General features: G+C 39.8%; 1 protein-coding gene across 1 annotated transcript in view; it reads left to right on the forward strand.

Annotated features, from left to right (window-relative positions):
• Positions 1 to 14,540, forward strand: part of Reck (Reversion-inducing-cysteine-rich protein with kazal motifs) — a 675,928-nt gene that overhangs the window by 277,926 nt on the left and 383,462 nt on the right. The window lies entirely within an intron of this gene.

Below are 14,540 nucleotides of genomic sequence, written 5' to 3' on the forward strand. Positions count from 1 at the left end.
AGCTAGAGAAGTGTGATGACTAGGGCTAGGATTTTGAGACCTATAAACCATTAAAAAATGTCCTAAAAACAATGCATTTATGACCTAAAAATCTTTCAAAAATGCCCTAAAAGTTGATCTTGCATTCTAAAATTGGCTTTGTAGGAAAAGGAGTTTTGTGCTACTTAATATTTAGACTAGTAATTAAATTAAATTCTACTACCAACATTTAAGTTTATTTAATTTTACATATTTTTTTCTAAGTGGTACACTTTAATTAATTATTTTACCTGATGTAGCTTCCATGTAGCCCATCACAAGGCCACTCTTTATACGGAATTAGCAAGTATATTAGAGGATGATTTTTTTATTTTATTAGGTTATTTTACGACGCTGTATCAACATCTCAGGTTATTTAGCGTCTGAATGAAATGAAGGTGATAATGCCGGTGAAATGAGTCCAAGATCCAGCACCGAAAGTTAGCCAGCATTTGCTCGTATTGGGTTGAGGGAAAACCCCGGAAAAACCCTCAACCAGGTAACTTGTCCCGACCGGGATTCGAACCCGGGCCACCTGGTTTCGCGGCCAGACGCGCTGACCGTTGCTCCACAGGTGTGGACTATGGAGAATGATTGGACTGATCCATCACATGGAGTGTACTACGTTAAAATGGCAATTTTTGTGTAGAAAAACGATTAAAATGTTACACAAAATAATGGGTATTAGCCACCGGCGTAGCTCGGTCGGTTAAGGCGCTTGTCTGCCGATCCGTAGTTGCGCTCGGGCGTGGGTTCGATACCTGCTTGGTCTGATTATCTGGTTGCGTTTTTTCCCGAGGTTTTTCCCAACCATAAGGCAAATGTCGGGTAATCTATGGCGAATCCTCGGCCTCATCTCGCCAAATATCATACAACTGTCACCAACTTCATCGACTATAAATCGCGGGTGCTCGTGTAAAGGGGGTTAAGTATGAATTGGCTAAACTGGAATAAGTACAGATTTGAAGTATCCACAACTACTTTTCTCTTGTGTTAAAGGGGTTAAGTCATTCTTCCATTTTTGATGCAGTTACAGTGCTCCATATTTTGTGACAAAGGGGTTTTGTCCAGTATCAAAGGAGAGAAGTTTACATACCTTGCAATTTGACTTAACCCCCTTTACACGAGCACCCGCGAAATAACCTCGTAGTTGGTACAGCGTCGTTAAATAACCAAGTAAAAATAAATGGTATTAATGGACAAAATATGTAGAAAAAATATCGAAGGAAATAAACATTATTTTATATTAATAATGGGGATTTGTGGCCAAAATTAATTGAAAATGCCTAAAAAAATGTCCGAATAACACAAAAGATGCTCTTATGAGTTGAAACAGGCAAAAAATTAAAAAAAAAATGCCCTAACAAATATGTCTTAAAACACTCAGTTTATCACATAACTTATAAATACTAAAGCGGCTATGTTTCTGGCTTACTAGAAAAAAGATGCAATTTCATCAAAATCCTAGCCCTAGTGATGACAAAAATTCTGTCGATCACTACTCCAGGACAGAGTGGAAAGGAAAGACCTCTAACGAGGAATTCCAAATTGTAGAATTTGATACACCTCCACGAATGCTATTGCTTTGTCTTTTGACTTATGTCTTTTTGACTTTGCTTTGCAAATTAAAAGTTTGTTTAAGCTTCCATTTTAGATGTGTCATATATCGATATGATGTAATTCACTGCATGAATGTTGCCGTTTCCATAGTATACACGAGACGGTTTATCGCTTTAGTCTCGTGCACTTGACCTGAGGTGTGCATTCTGCAAATAAATTCCTGCACTCCTCGTAAACTGAAGAGAGCCGTCAGTCCGCGAGGCAGCCCACGTCTTAACTCAGTGGGAACCGCTACCAATATATCCACATTTTTTACTTCTGAAGTAAATTTAGATTGTAGGCTGTAGTACGAAACTTGTGTCGTGAGAAGGGAAAAAAGAATGGCTCGCCGCCAATCCTAAGCCTCGGCGTCCACCTGTCAGTGTGATCAAGACGAGGAACTAGTAAAAATAATTAAATTCTGTCGAGTTACAAAAAATATCTGGCATCGGAACAGCCGCCAGGCAGCGTGCGTGTGTCACATTTTATTAATTAAAACACCCACAATCGCGCAAGTCATGTTTATACATAAACCTCCCGCGCGTGTGTAGCCTATACACGACGCTTGGCGATTCGGGTGCCTCGCGCCGGCCGGAAAGTATCTCCAAACGTCACGACGTCGGCTGGTTGTCTATGAATCAGAGAGGCTCGTATTTTTTTAACCGGTTATTTAACGACGCTATGTCAACTACGAAGTTGTCTACCGCTACGTTGCAACGCGTTGGTGGTATTGGTCATAGCCAGGCTTCGAGACTTCAGACCCGATAGAGCAGTTCAGTGGGAAATCCGCATAATGGCGTACTGAGTATAGTGGTAAAGCGTACAGTGGGTGGGGGTACTGTAGAATGAATGCCAACAAATACGCAAAGGAAAACGCTCTGGATTTGAAAGTTCTGACGAATAATTTGGTTTTCATACAAACCTATTTTAAAACCGTGTCTGAAACTATTACATGGTTAGAAAAGTCAGAGTAAGAGATGCCGGAAGCCCTCAAATTGATTGAGGAAATGACACAGAGAATTAATGAGACACCAAGTACATTGGTTACTGAACGTGTAAAATAGAAGTGGAAATCAATTTTATGTAAAAATAACGTATATGAAACATTGTATAATACGAGTATAAAAAGGAAATTAGTGGAAATAGAGTCACCCGAGAATGAAGGACTGTCTCTTAGAGACTGCGATGTTAGGTTTTTTCGTTTTGCTCCTATAAAGTCATGCGACGTAAAGTGCATCTTTTCACAGTACAAACTGTGTTTGGTAGACAACTGAAAAAGATTTACGTTTGAGACACTGAAAACGTATCTTGTAGTACATTGCAATTCGGTGCTGTAACTGCACTTCCTAAAGACGACCAATAGGATAAATGAAGAAATTAAAATTGCTACATGTTTATTTCCACCATTAACACTGTGTATAATTAAATACAAATGCTTATAAAAGACAGGAGAATAAATGCTTTTCACATTCTTTTGACATTGTCATTGTGTAATGTATATTTACTTTCAGAATGTACATATGTGTGAGTTTCCCCATACTACCGTACTCTATTCTAAATAGTAACGTTGTTACCTCAATACATCTCTACCTTTCAGTACCTGCAGCGAGTCAAAAACCTATAGTACAAGCACAGTAAACTTATTGTATCGGGTCCAAAGTCTCGAAGCCTGGTCATAGCTTACTTACTTATTTACTTACATACTTACTTACTTATGGCTTTTAGAAAACCCGGAGATTATTACTACCCTCACATAAGCCCGCCATCGGTTCCTATCCTGAGCAAGATTAATCCAGTCCCTACCATCATATACCACTTCCCTCAAATCCATTTTATATTATCCTCCCATCTACTTGTAGGCTTCTCCAAAGGTCTTCTTTCCTCTGGCATCCGAACTAACACTCTATATGCATTTCTGGATTCACCCATACGTGCTACAAACGTCTTGATTAAATGTTCCTAATTATGTCAGGTGAAGAATACAATGCGTGCAGTTCTGAGTTGTGTAACTTGATCCATTCTTCTGTAACTTCATCCTTTTTAGCCTCAAATATTTGCTAAGCACTTTATTCTAGAACATCCTTAATCTCTGTTCTTCTCTCTGTATCTTTTCATTGTATGGGCTATTCCATATGAAATCAATCAGTAAAAAACCTTGCATTTTTTAATACTCTAATTTTTTCCCTATTTATACAAGGTGCTGAGGAGAGTGCATTTTCAAAAATATACTATCGAAAGTCAAACGGTTTTCGTACTATTGAGCGATAAATTTAGTGTATTTTATAAAAACGAGCCTCTTTCAGCGCTCAGAACTCTGGAACCATTTACTGCAGAACATTCAACGGGAGCTCATTTTGAAGCTGACATTTAGTAGGTTATGATAAGAAGAAATACTTATTTTTATTGTATACAGAGAGACAGATAATCTGATTTTACTTACTTTTAGGCTTTTTGCCCATTTGTAAAAATGTAAAAAATATTGAGAAAAAACCTTGCATTATTAAGAGGGATTCGGCATTGTTTGCTTAGTGGCTCGGCAATAAGTTTCGAGGGTATTAAATAAATTATTTTCACACGCCTAGACTTGAAAGGCGCAGTACCCCACACACTGGCCGGGAGCTGAAGATAAGCGAGCATTGGGCATCATTTTACTCCTGTGTTTATGAAAACTTGTGATAAAGCTAGCCCAGCCATGACTGCTAGACGACACATCACGTGTTTGTCTCCTGGCCATGCTTGTCTTGACAACCTACAGTCAGCTGGTTAGTTCACGCGCGTACTGTTTATTTTTCTTTATTTGATATTTTCAATACTTTTTTATCAACGGTGCACCAGTAAAAAATAAGCGTTTATTTATACTTTCAATGCGGAATCTAACCATATATTTTAAAAATATTTTTTCGTGGGCAAAGGCGTCTTAATGAAGAAAAATCTAAATTTCTCCATTTCCATAAAAAGTGAGAAAAACTTTTTACATGTCAATATAAACTATGATTTCTCAGCATCAAAATAAACCATGATTTTGATCATTGGGTGAAAGGATTTCGGAGCCACAACAGTTTAAGGTTGCTAATTTTATGAAAATACGATGAATTTATATATTTTTAATTTAAACACTATGAAGTTCTGATGCCTCAAACTTTGCACAAAGCATTGTATCACAGTTGTCAACGGACAGAAAAAGTTTCATTGCATTTAAAAATTGCAAGGTCAATTTTCTCTATATTTCGGTCGATTTGAGATGGAATAGCCCATATGCATTTCTGGATTCACTCATACGTGCTACAAACGTCTTGATTAAATGTTCCTAATTATGTCAGGTGAAGAATACAATGCGTGCAGTTCTGAGTTGTGTAATTTGATCCATTCTTCTGTAACTTCATCCCTTTTAGCCTCAAATATTTTCCTAAGCACTTTATTCTAGAACATCCTTAACCTCTGTTCTTCTCTCTGTATCTTTTCATTGTACACACTCAGTTTATAAATAATTGTTCCCCCTAAACGATCATAAAACCATTACCGACTGATTCCATACTGAAGCTACATTGCGAAGGCACTCCTGGAGTATTTGCAAGCGACAAATACATGCACTGCATGTAGTCGAGTCAATAAACCTGTCATTACATCCGAGTCACATCTTCCCCCTATTAAAGTGGCGAGCTTGTCTCTATAAGCATGAATCATACTATAATCATCTTTGCGTCTATCTGGGATACGCAGATGTAATGACAATCACAGAACAATGAGCTGTGAGTGTAGTTAGAGTGGTCCAGCTTGATTCACTGCACTGCTTAACAAACATCATGCAAATTTTCATTGCCTGTAATTGGTGGCATGCGCTCCGTGCGTACGTTATGTGAGCCATTCTTTACTCACTTAGCATACGGTTTTACCCTTCAAGGCACAAGAGTGTTTCAAGTACCAGATTAAGTTATTGATATGATTATACTGTTTGAAAACCTTCAGGTGATTTACATAATTTCACAGAACTGGAGTGGCCTATTGTTGAACCTCAAGAAAATGTTATGTTGATTAAAAACCATTGGACATATGCTTACAATTTTGAACCTCTAGTTCGGAAGTATTTTTAAAAAGTGACATAGGAGTAACAGGATGCGCGTAATTGGGTGGAACGTTTATGTCATCGACCGGGTATTATTGTGACATTTACATTGTTAATACAATGTTATGTGTTGTATTATTGATCATTGTTTTTTCCTTTATTCTTTATTTAAAATACAGGTCTCCTACAAAAGATCTTTCCGATTTCGAACACGTAATTTACTATGAAAATCTGGCTTGCAGGTAGTAGCTTCCTGTAAAACAGGTTGGAATAATTTCAAGGAAAAATTGTTCCGGGGCCGGGTATCGATCCCGGGACTCTTCACTTAACGCACGAATGCTCTACCGACTGAGCTACCGCAGGTGTCGTGTATAGTTCCTTATAGTATATTATTCAAACATGTAATTTATATTCTGTGAATCTGAGGTGAATGAAAATACTATCAATGAAAAGAGAAATTTAAAAAAGTTTAGTGGTGTTCAATGTGATCCCCCCCCCCCCCCTTGGTGACACGGCATAGTATCAAGATAGTCAAGTTCCACGTAGGTACGCGGATTTTCCGACCCCCAGATTTTGAGGTTATATCTGTTCACCTTACCAGAAAGATGAAAAGTGGCTTCGTCAGAAAACACCACGGAACGAATAAATTCCTCATAGTTTTCAATTAAAGTCTGCGTACTTATGCAGAAATTTCTTCGTAGCACTTTGTCTTCTGGTTTTAGGGCTTGCAGCAACCGCACAGGATGAAATCGCAACCGCTTGCGAAGAATGTTTCGTGAATCAATTGTTTAGTCAAACCAGTGAATTTCATGTTACCAGACAAAATATCTAACATGTTGATCCCTTTCTCGTATAGTTTGTCTACGAAAATATGTTACAAATTATTGAATTATTTGGAATAACCTTCCAATACAAAGGTAAAGTACGATAAGTAAATAAGTCATTCAGTACAGTCCGCGTCACCGTTTTTGGCGTGTGAAACAAGTAATGGGAACGTTAAGTGCGAGTGTTTTACCTTTACTGCAGTCAGTCTGACAACTGTGTTTGGCAAATGGCTGATGTGACGTGTATAGGAAGTGGTACCATTCTTAGCTGCACTAGCAACATGCTCATAAACTGGGCACTATACTCTAGGATAAAACCTAAAAACGCTGACGCTAGCTGTACATGATATCTGGTAACAGTTGGCAACACTGACAAGACGGTAATATCCTAGATCATATATACCGAGATTGCTCGGCGTTATAGGCTTTGACGGTAATAACTTTTGTCAGGTTTATTATGCTGCCATCTAGTTGTTACATAAGGAGTCACGTCATACCTCCCATTTGAATTGCATTAGCGATTGTAGTGCCATCTCGTGTTCGTTTACGGCGGACGGGTGGCGATCCTGGCTGTTGTTCAAAGTGCAACCGATTTTAACATAGGAATGAGCAATCTATATGTGATCTGGGGTAATATTGCTGTTTAGGAACTGTTCTTACGCGACTCTTACTATAGTAACGAAAAACTTTCGTATACGTTTGCAAGGAATTTTGTTTCTATGGATGTGACCACTTTAAAGGAAAGCATATACTCCAAGAATTTTCTTTATTGACATTCGTAATATATTGTTCTGCACATTTGGAATTTCACAGTCATACCATAGACGGAAATAGTTTCCCTTTCAGATTTAGAAAAGCATTCCTAGAATTGAAAAGCTTGCTGCAAGGACTCTAGCATCGTTGAGCCACGCATACAAAAACAGTTCTGCGATGTGACACAGCCAGCTAATTGGCTCTGGGAAGGTCTGCATAGATTGTTCGCTAGGGTTTATTGGTATTCATGCGTCCGCATTCAGATGTAACTAATATCACGTCACACAGCAAATGCTGATGTGTGGTATTTGCGTCCGTAAAGCACGAGGGCAGTTCGCTAAGAGGGCTTTGCGGGAGTGGCATTACCAGAAAGGGAATGTAACGGCTGTTATTACAGGGATGGGCCTCTATTGACTGCAAACATGGAAGACAATGGCTTTAGACCTCTTGATTCTCTTGGTTCTCTGTCGATGCGCATGAAGTCATGCTCGAATCCGACTTGGTTCTTAATTTTGACAGTGGTACATCTTTCACGTGAAAGCAAGCATCGAGACGGAAGTGTGGTGCTATTGTCTGTCGCTAACACTGCGGCAGTGTGGATGTCTAAGCTTGTGTGTAAATCACATTTAAGCACACAAATCTGAATATGCGGAATTTCATAACGATGCGTTGCTATAAATAACTGGAAATACCTAGTTTTTGCAAACTACATATTCGCAAAATGAGGTTTTCAGCTGATAGAAACAAAAATTTTATATTTTCAATGGAAAAAAATTTTCCGGGCCGGGTATCGATCCCCGGGACCCTTCGCTTAGCGCACAAATGCTCTACCGACTGAGCTATCCAGAAACTACACCCGACACCGTCCCAATTTTCCCTTTATGTCAACACAACTCAAGTGGGCTGACAAGGCTCCAGAAACCCAACTTTGAGTGTACACAAACTCCTTGTGACTTGAATTGTGGTTTTCTGTTAACGTACTTACTGTGACATATATATTATGCCACCATCCCATTGGATATAGTTCCTGGGTAGCTCTGTCGGTAGAGCATTCGTGCGCTAAGCGAAGGGTCCCGGAATCGACACCCGGCCCCGTAACAATAACTCCCGAAATAATGTGAAATTTTTGTTTTTAACAGGAATTTATTCGGAATTAGTGTTTTTAAGAGAAATGTTTCTTTTTACGAAATTTTAATTTAAGGTGCTCAAAAAGGTATCAATCATTAATTCATTCATAGTTTTTCACTCAAAGGTAATTCCTAGTGACCTAGTGAGGTAATTATTTAGATCTCGACTGGTAAAACTTGGCCATCCATAAGTCTTCGAATTTGGTTTTATTTAGTTTCTGTAATTTATTTTATTATAAATAAAAAAAGACTCTGGAAAAAGAACTAAGGTAGAGACTAGTGAAGTGCTTTGTATGGAGTGTGGCATTGTATGGGACGGAAACATGTACATTAAGACGAAGTGAAGAAAAGAGAATAGAAGGATTTGAAATGTGGATATAGAGAAGAATGAAACGTGTGAAGTGGGCAGACAGAATAAGAAATAAAGCTGTGTTGGAAAGAGTGGGTGAAGAAAGAATGATGCTGAAACTGATCAGGAAGAGGAAAAGGAATTGGTTGGGTCATTGGCTGAGAAGAACTGCCTAGTGAAGAATGCACTGGAAGGAATGGTGAACGGGAGAAGAGGTCGGGGCAGAAGAAGATATCGGATGATAGACGACATTAAGATACATGGATCATATGAGGAAACGAAGAGGAGGGCAGAAAACAGGAAAGATTAGAGAAAGTTGGGTTTGCAGTGAAATACCTGTCCTTGGGCAGAACACTAAATGAAATAAAATGAAATCAAAAGAATAGGCCTACGAAGGAAAACGTAGACCTTTTAAAAATCTGTTGAATGAGTTGAAAATAGAAACAGACTTACGAATGTCTAATTTTATTTATGATGTTGATGATAGAAATCGTGATTTTATTTACGATTTACAGTAGCAAGACAAGGCGTAGCTCAGGCGGTAGCGCGTTTACCTGCTGATCCGGAGTTGCGCTTGGGCGCAGATTCGACACTCTTTTGGGCTGATTACGTAGTTGGTTTCTTCTCAGGTTTTCCCCAATCATAAGGCGAATATCAGATAATCGATGACCAATTCTCGGCCTCATGTCGCCAGATACCATCTCGCTATCATCAAGTTCATCGAAGCTAAGGTCGCCCTCGGTAGCGCAGTTGGTATAGCGCTGGCCTTCTATGCTCGAGATTGTGGGTTCGTTCCCGGCCGAGGTCGATGGCATTTAAGTGTGTTTAAATGTGACAGGCTCATGTCAGTGGATTTACTGGTATGTAAAAGAACTCCTACGGGACAAAAATTCCGGCACATCGGCGACTCTGATATAAGCTCTGCAGTTGCGAGCGTCGTTAAATAAACCATACTTTTAAAATTTTCGAAGCTAAGTAGCCCAGTAGTTGATACAGCGTCGTTAAAAACCAAGTACAAAATAAAATAATAAAACAGGCAAAAGTTACAATAGGCTAGTGACACTATTTCCCGGCGATTGAATTTTATTGCTTTGTGCCAGACACGTTCCTGCTATCACTTAAATGTCCCTTTTTGTCTTCTAATTAGCATGCATTGCTCTATGCTGGGCATTCATTCCAGTATGCTGGAGGCAATCCAGTGTGCTCGCCTCGCCTACGTGACATCCGTCCTACTGTGGTAGGTCTCATAACGCGTTGGACACACAAAAATGTTTAATGGCTTTGCGTACAGGGTAGGCATCAGTTTATTTTAACTCCAGTAAAACCACGATATAACACCCCCGGTTAGAACGCTTTCCCGCCTTTAGCGATCATTTTCCCGCTCATTTAACCCACATCGCAAGGGATAATGTTAAAATATCTCGCATATGGGCCTAACGTTTCCGAACTATTCCTCTGGTTCCGGACAAAGATTATAACGTAATATAAGCTGGTTGTCGCATTTTGCTACTAGACTTCTAAAAATCCAACAAACTTTCAATGTAAATGTACAAAAATGCGACAACCACATTGGACTTCAGAAACGAAGATGGCAATGGAGAAAATGAAATCAGAGATGTTTGAACTAATCTGAATTTAAATGAAATGGAAGTGGGATGGGCAATGTTCGAAAAGGTATCGAGCAATAGATGTTCAGGAATGGATTTTAAAGAATTGGTGCAATTCATGTAAGTTAAGTGAACAATTTCTTCTAATGGATTTATATAATTCCATCGCATATTGTGAACTGTGAGCGAGGATTTAGTTGCATGAATGTTGTAAAATCTGGAATTAGAAACTGCCATTCAATAAAAAGAGTTAACACTCTGCTAACAAATCTTGAAGGGCCTAGTGGTAAAGAATTTCAATGTTTAGAGTGCCCATAAAATAACGTATTTGAATGTGATGTAAATTCAGCAGTAATTGATTCTAAATATACCTACGTCTAATGATTTACTTCATAAGTAGGCCTATATCTAGAGTGTGATAAGATGGATTGAAAGTAATGAAACTCCAAGAAACAATATTTATCCGAGAAACAAATTACAAAACTTTTTGTTTCTGCATACTTTATTAATTTTATCTTTCTGTAGAATTATTTAGCTATAATATTGCACAAGATTTTCGAAATTTGCACAAATATAATTTTCATTTCTACATTTTTGCGACTATTATTTATTTTCTAGTTTAAACCTTGAATATAACGCTCTTTTCTGCTAAAACTCGTCTTAAAGAACTTGGAATTACGGAATTCGGCACATCTACAGTGTGTCTAAATTTTTTCCGACGTCACTGTATTCGAACGGGAAGAGAAATCACTCTCTCCTAACGAAGATGTCGTTATCTGGATTTCACACACTGCCAGAGGCCTTCGACAAGTCCCGCATCATAGCTTAAATCATATGTTCAATATGACCCCCTTCGATTTGCAAACATGTCTGGAGACGGAAAATTATTTTTTTTATAACTCAGTGTATTATGACGGCGGTGACTTCAAGACACTACTTTACCTCGATCCGCGGTCATAGATGTTGCAGGCCATGAATCTTCACTTCATATACAGTTTTTGTAAAATAACCCCAGAAAAAGGAGCGTAGCGTCCGTTAGTGGTTGTAGTATTTCTTCTGTTTTAATTTTTAAAGGAAAGCTATGTATGTGTATATTGATAAATTAATTATTATTCGCTTTTTTCTTATTTTTCGTTATTTTGCGTTTATAGACCTACCGTATTTTGACTCGGGATAAATTTGAACGCGCGAGTGATGTGAGATATTAGCTTTCTACTACCTGCTTGTGACAATAAGTTGGTGGGAAGGAAAGGAGAGACAGAGAGATACAGAAGCATAATGCTTTCCTTCTCTTTAAACCTCTCACATTTGACAGTACCGGTTTTTGATAAGGTAAGACTATTAAACAGAGTATTGCATTTACTGTTTCAAATATCTATGATTCTTAATTATCGAAAGTTGCGACCTGGAAGCCCGACCTCTATGGCCTGTCCACTTATCGTGGAAGTTGTTCTAAAATTACTGTAGTAGGTCTTCTAGTAGAATATTTTACGTTGTAGTTTAAACCTCTTATTTGATATACTGGGTGTTCAGTTCAAAGTGTGTCATGGCTCGCTGTATGCCGTCACGTGACTAGTCGATGAGCCTAGAGAATTCAATCTTCCTACACTTCCGCAGAAGTGTATTACTTATCTGCCAGAGAAGTTGCCTAGCAAGTACGGCGTTCATTCAGAAGAGTACTTACCGATACGTACGGTAACGCCGGTAGTGGCAGGAATGTGAACTGTTTCGAAACATGTACTGAGTTGAGTTTTTTCTTACTGTCCGGATATGGTGAGAGGGTTAAGACGATTACTTACGTATTGTTGACATTAACTTCGACGGTCAACATGGACACGGAGCATTTGATTTGTATTGTGGAATGTTGCCGTACGCAACCGATGATAACAAATACCCTGCGTACGACTTGGCCGCGCAAAACACAGTTCGACAGAGGTTATGGTAGCACACAGACCGTACAGACTGCCATCTGTTGCTACGACGATTACTTACGTATTTTTTTACATTAACTTCGACGGTCAACATGGACACGGAGCATTTGATTTGTATTGTGGAATGTTGCCGTACGCAACCGATGATAACAAATACCCTGCGTACGATTTGGCCGCGCAAAACACAGTTCGACAGAGGTTATGGTAGCACACAGACCGTACAGACCGCCATCTGTTGCTACGACGATTACTTACGTATTTTTTTTACATTAACTTCGACGGTCAACATGGACACGGAGCATTTGATTTGTATTGTGGAATGTTGCCGTACGCAACCGATGATAACAAATACCCTGCGTACGATTTGGTCGCGCAAAACACAGTTCGACAGAGGTTATGGTAGCACACAGACCGTACAGCCCGCCATCTGTTGCTACGATGTTCAAGTTATACTGTACACGTTCTCAAGTTCAGATTGAACGCCTTGATTAATAGGCAACTTCTCTGACACAAAAGCTGAAACTCGCTTCAAATCGCTGACTCATCGACAGTGACGTCATGACACACTTTGAAATGAACACCCAGTATTGTGCTGGCGGGTATAGTTTTCTTGCTTTGTAGTACATTTACCCGGTACATACTTTCAAAGTTGATTTCCATCTAATCCTGAGCAAAGCTCTCTTGCCAGCGGAATTAATTAGAATCGTTGTAAACCTGTCATTATATTCTTGACATGAAATTAAACCCTGAGCGATGTCTCTATTCTTACAAAAATATCGGAGAACCTTGCTTATGTACGAGATCACTGTTCAACTTCCGTATCGATTTCCCATGCCCATTCTAGGAATAAGATCCCATTTGATAGCTTTCCAATGGAAGTGCTATATGATTTACAACTTACACGGAACGTCTCCCAGTGTTTTATGTAGCGGAATGGGTTGGTAGCCTTTATGTGACTTTATGCAAGCCATAAAACCCTTCGCCTTGCATAATATGTTAGTGTTCCGGATTGATTGTCTGGTGGGTAAGGTCGAATGGGGAGAGCATCTTTTGGAACCTGCAGATAAGCCGGAGCCCCATACTCAGAGTTCGCGTGTTCTTTCCGCATCATATATTTGTGAATCCAATTTTGTGGTTATGTCTAGTGAAGGAAGAAATACGGAAGGGAGGATGGATAAAACAAAAGTAAGTGCCGTAGCTATATGTCTTCCATAACTTCACAGTTTTTTAAATATTAATACTGTCCGTACATTTACCATTTTATAACTTTACGAACTAAACATATATTTGTATACCAGCAGCCGGCTGGTCGGTCCAGGTCCTTCACGGGCTGTGTATATAGTCCCGCGCCGTGGCGTCGCGGTCTAAGGCATCCAGCCTAGGACTCGCGTTACGGAATACGCGCTGGTTCGAGTCCTCATGGGGTAAGAAATTTTCTCATGAAATTTCGGCTAGTGTATGAGACCGGTGCCCACCCAGCATCGTGATGCACTTGGGGAGCTACGATAGGTAGCGAAATCCGGTTGCGAATACCAGCTATAACGGCTGGGGGGATCATCGTGCTAACCACACGATACCTCCATTCTGGTTGGATGATCGTCCACCTCTGCTTCGGCATGTGGGCGTGAGGCCAGCAGCCGGCTGGTCGGTCCAGGCCCTTCACGGGCTGTGTATATAGTCCCGCGCCGTGGCGTCGCGGTCTAAGGCATCCAGCCTAGGACTCGCGTTACGGAATGCACGCTGGTTCGAGTCCTCATGGGGGAAGAAATTTTCTCATGAAATTTCGGCTAGTGTATGAGACCGGTGCCCACCCAGCATCGTGATGCACTTGGGTAGCTACGATAGGTAGCGAAATCCGGTTGCGAATACCAGCTATAACGGCTGGGGGGGATCATCGTGCTAACCACACGATACCTCCGTTCTGGTTGGATGATCGTCCACCTCTGCTTCGGCATGTGGGCGTGAGGCCAGCAGCCGGCTGGTCGGTCCAGGCCCTTCACGGGCTGTAGCGCCACGGATTATTATTATATATGTATGTATGTATATATGTAATACACATTTTTAATATTATTTTGAAATATGGATATGGAGAAGGATGGAACGTGCGAAATGGACAGACAGAATAAGAAACGAAGCTGTGTTGGAAAGAGTGAGTGAAGAAATAATGATGCTGAAACTGATCAGAAGGAGGGAAATGAATTGCCTGTGTCACTTGTTGAGAAGAAACTGCACTGGAAAGAATGGTGAACGGGAGAAGAGTTCGGGCCAG

Source organism: Periplaneta americana, chromosome 16 (assembly GCF_040183065.1).
Source record: "Periplaneta americana isolate PAMFEO1 chromosome 16, P.americana_PAMFEO1_priV1, whole genome shotgun sequence".
Lineage (NCBI taxonomy): Eukaryota > Metazoa > Arthropoda > Insecta > Blattodea > Blattidae > Periplaneta > Periplaneta americana.